Source organism: Schistocerca piceifrons, unplaced genomic scaffold (assembly GCF_021461385.2).
Source record: "Schistocerca piceifrons isolate TAMUIC-IGC-003096 unplaced genomic scaffold, iqSchPice1.1 HiC_scaffold_1295, whole genome shotgun sequence".
In the NCBI taxonomy this organism is placed as follows: domain Eukaryota; kingdom Metazoa; phylum Arthropoda; class Insecta; order Orthoptera; family Acrididae; genus Schistocerca; species Schistocerca piceifrons.
In genome coordinates, this window is record NW_025727119.1 from 92501 (window position 1) to 97127 (window position 4627).

The following is a 4627-nucleotide window of genomic DNA, read 5'->3' on the forward strand; positions in this document are numbered from 1 at the left end:
GTTCGTACCCATATCCGCAGCAGGTCTCCAAGGTGAAGAGCCTCTAGTCGATAGAATAATGTAGGTAAGGGAAGTCGGCAAATTGGATCCGTAACTTCGGGATAAGGATTGGCTCTGAGGATCGGGGCGTGTCGGGCTTGGTCGGGAAGTGGGTCAGCGCTAACGTGCCGGGCCTGGGCGAGGTGAGTGCCGTAGGGGTGCCGGTAAGTGCGGGCGTTTAGCGCGGGCGTGGTCTGCTCTCGCCGTTGGTCGGCCTCGTGCTGGCCGGCGGTGCAGGATGCGCGCGCCTGCGCGGCGTTCGCGCCCCGGTGCTTCAACCTGCGTGCAGGATCCGAGCTCGGTCCCGTGCCTTGGCCTCCCACGGATCTTCCTTGCTGCGAGGCCGCGTCCGCCTTAGCGTGCTCCTCCGGGGGCGCGCGGGTGCGCGGATTCTCTTCGGCCGCCATTCAACGATCAACTCAGAACTGGCACGGACTGGGGGAATCCGACTGTCTAATTAAAACAAAGCATTGCGATGGCCCTAGCGGGTGTTGACGCAATGTGATTTCTGCCCAGTGCTCTGAATGTCAACGTGAAGAAATTCAAGCAAGCGCGGGTAAACGGCGGGAGTAACTATGACTCTCTTAAGGTGGCCAAGTGGCGGCGGTGTGGCTGCATCCGGACTTGGCTTTTCGAAGTGCGGTCTTGATGTAGTCGTGCTGCTGCTGCGAGGTGCCTTCCTTGGGTTATAGTTACAGGGAGAGTGATGCGCAATACATGGGCCTAGCCCTCTTAGCCTCTCCTCTCCTGCGGTCTTCTCCCCTTCTCGTGGGCCCGCTGATTTTCGCAGAGTGGAAGACCGCACCAGGGGCTTGGGGGGGTTACCAGCCCCCCCTCGCACTATCCCTTTTTTAGTTGGGGGCAGTAATCAGAGAATAAGTGGTGGCCCTTCCGCTGAAGGTGCCACCCCAACTCCCCCAGCACCTAGCCGGCCAACCGGCCGTGCCGAAAATCTTGTAACTTTTGCAGCTGAATACACCTGTAGTGAGTGCCACCGCAGCTTCACCACCAAGAACGGTCTCGGGGTCCATCGCCGCCGCCAACACCTTGCGGCCGCCAACGCGGAGATCGTCACGGAGAGGCATCGCGCGAGGTGGACGGAGGAAGAAGTCCTGTCGCTCGCCAAGGCAGAGGCCGAACTGTTCCTCGAGAGGGACGCCCGGTTCTTCTTTGTAAATCAAGAACTCATCAGGATGTTCCCCGACCGAACGCTTGAGGCAATCAAGTGCCGACGGCGGCAAGCTGCCCACAAGCAGCTTGTCCGCCAATTCATGGAGGCGCTTGAGATCGGTCGGGGGGAAGAGCCGGCGTCCCGCCGGGGAGCAGCGAGCCCGCTGCCTGACGCGGGCGAGGCCGCTGCGCCGCCCGTCGACGCAGCCGAGGACTTCACGGCCGACACCACCGGGCCGCCGCCGGAGGGGCCGACTGACGCCGCCATCTGGGAGCATCTGGCGGGGCTACCCGCTTCCGCCCAGCGTTTCTCTGCCCTGGATCGTGTCATAGGTCTGGGGCGGGGCACGCCGCCCGATGTCATCCTGGGCATGCTCCCGGATGCCCTTGCGTCGGTCGGGTCCAGAGGGGAGAGATCGATCACCAGGACACAGCGGCCGCGCCAACCATCGAAGCGGCCGCCTGCCGCGCCGCCGACGCAGAAGCGCAAGCGGCGCCGCTGGGAGTACGCGAGAACGCAGGATGCCTTCCGACGGTCGCGTGCACGTTGCGTGCGCGGCCTCTTGGATGGCACCCTGCTCCAGCCGCCACCTGCCATCCCTGGTCTGCTGGACTTCTGGGCGGACCTCTTCACCAAGAAGCCCATCTCCACCGCGGGCTTCATTCGTGACCGCCTCCTCCCGCACTCAGAGCCTGTCGCTCTCGAGTGCATATGGGGGCCGGTCACACATGAGGAGGTCGCCGCCGCGTTGCCGCCCAGGGGATCAGCAGCCGGGCCGGACGGCCTTACCCCAGCGGAGTTGCGGCGCCTGCCGCACGAAGTCCTGGTGAAAGTGATGAATCTCTTCCTTCTGGCCCGCGCCCTTCCGGAACGCCTGCTTCGCGCGCGGACGTCCCTTCTCCCGAAAACGGCTGCACCAACATCCCCCGCTGACTTTCGCCCCATTACGGTCTGCTCGGTGTTGGCGCGGACCTTTCACAAGGTTCTCGCGTCACGCCTGATGCGCGCATGTGCTGTGGACGAACGTCAGCGGGCATTCATCCCTCGGGATGGGATGTTGGAAAATACCTTCATCTTGGACACTGCTCTCACCGACGCAGTTCGCTCCTGCCGCTCTGTCTTTGTGGCATCGATCGACGTATCTAAGGCATTCGATTCGGTAGATCATGCTGCCCTTCGCCCCGTGCTGAAGGCGCATGGCCTGCCGGATTGCTTTGTCGAGTATGTCGAGCGGTGCTACGAGGGCAGCACGACAGTGATAGCGGACGGCGCCGGCGTGGGCGTGTCTGTGCAGCCAGCACGGGGCGTTCGCCAGGGCGATCCCCTCTCCCCCCTCCTGTTCAACTTTGCGGTGGACTACGTTTTAGGCCAACTGCCCTCCCACATCGGAGCTCGGATCCTCGGTCGCAGAGTCAACGCTGCGGCCTTTGCAGATGACGTCTTGCTGTTTGCAGCGACCCCGAGGGGCTTGCAGTCCCTCATCGACGCAGCTACCGCAGCCCTCGCCCACCTGGGGCTGCAGATCAACGCCCGGAAGTGTTTCACCCTCGCCTTAGTCGCGTCAGGGCGCGAGAAGAAGGTGAAGGTGGACAGCAATGTCACCTTCACAGCAGGCAATACCACCATGCCTGCCCTGCGTGTGGGTGAAACCTTCCGGTACCTGGGGCTGCAATTTTCCACGGCGGGTCGCTGTGTCTTCAATCCACGTAGCCACCTGGTGGAGCAGCTTGACGTCATCTCCCGAGCTCCGCTGAAGCCGCAACAGCGCCTCCACGCTCTCACCAACGTACTTCTCCCTGGCCTGTACCACGGGCTGGCCCTCAGCCGCACCCGGGTGGGTGCATTGAAGTCGGCCGACGTTACCATCCGGGCCGCCGTCAGGAGATGGTTCCGCCTTCCGGCGGACACCCCCCTGGGATACTTCCACGCTCCTGTTGCCCAGGGGGGCCTCGGCATTCCATCTTGCCGATGGATGGGTCCGACCCTCCGTCGGTCCCGTCTCCTGGCGCTGAAGAAGATAGGGCCAGCCTGCGACGGTGCAGGCATGGATGAGGTGCAGCGTGAGATCGAGGTGCTGGAGCGCCACCTAATGTGGGAGGGCCACCTCCTCAAATCGTCAACGCAGGTTGGGGAAATGTGGGCGGCGCGCCTACACATCGCCATTGACGGTGCGGCACTGTCATCTTCTGCCGCCGTCAGTGGCCAACATCAGTGGGTCGCCGACACCAGTCGCCTGCTATCTGGGCGTGAATACATCGACGCCCTCCGCGCCCGCATCAACGCCTTCCCTACGAAGGCACGGCGCAGTCGCGGGCGGGAGGCGGACACCAGATGCCGCGCGGGGTGCCAGGCCGTGGAGACCGCCAAACCACGTACTTCAGGCTTGCTTTAGGACGCACGGGTCCCGGGTCAAGCGCCATGACGCTGTAGTGCGTTATGTCGCCCGTGGACTCGCGCAGAGGGGCTTCAATGTCTCTGTGGAGCCCCACCTCCGAACACCTGAGGGCATCCGCAAGCCTGACGTGGTGGCGGTCAAAGACGGCATCGCCCGCGTGGTCGACGCCCAGATAGTCGGAGACCACCTCCGGCTCGACTGGTGGTCACTCCCAGAAGGCGGCCTACTACGACACGCCGTCCATCCGGCGTGCCATCTCCAACCTGCACCGTGACGTTGAGGAGGTGATTGTGTCCACCGCGACGTTGAACTGGAGGGGTGTATGGTCTCCAGCGTCGGCGAGGGATCTCGCCGCCTTAGGCTTCCGACCCCGAGAACTGGCGGTGCTGAGCACAAGAAACACTACAGAGCTGCTGCAAAAGTTACAAGATTTTCGAGCGTATGACGGCTCCTAGCCCGAAGCAGCGTGTCGGCGTCGGCTAGGCTGCTGTTATTTTTCTTCGCCTTGACTCCTGGGGCCTATCCACAGGAGGAATAAACCGTCTTTGTTCTTTCTTCTTTGTGTCTTTATTTTGTGTTTTTGTTGTTGTTCTTCCGCACTGATATATATGTATATGTGTATGTTAGCTTTATACTTGTATTTTGTGGTACCGCCCTGTAAGTCCCCACCCTCGGTGGCGGACATGGCGTCAAAACACCTGCCACGTACTATATATGTATATATTTTGTGTTATTCAAATTATTTTGAATAAAGACGGCTGTTGATAGCCAAATGCCTCGTCATCTAATTAGTGACGCGCATGAATGGATTAACGAGATTCCCGCTGTCCCTATCTACTATCTAGCGAAACCACTGCCAAGGGAACGGGCTTGGAAAAATTAGCGGGGAAAGAAGACCCTGTGAGCTTGACTCTAGTCTGGCACTGTGAGGTGACATGAGAGGTGTAGCATAAGTGGGAGATGGCAACATCGCCGGTGAAATACCACTACTTTCATTGTTTCTTTACTTACTCGGTTAGGCG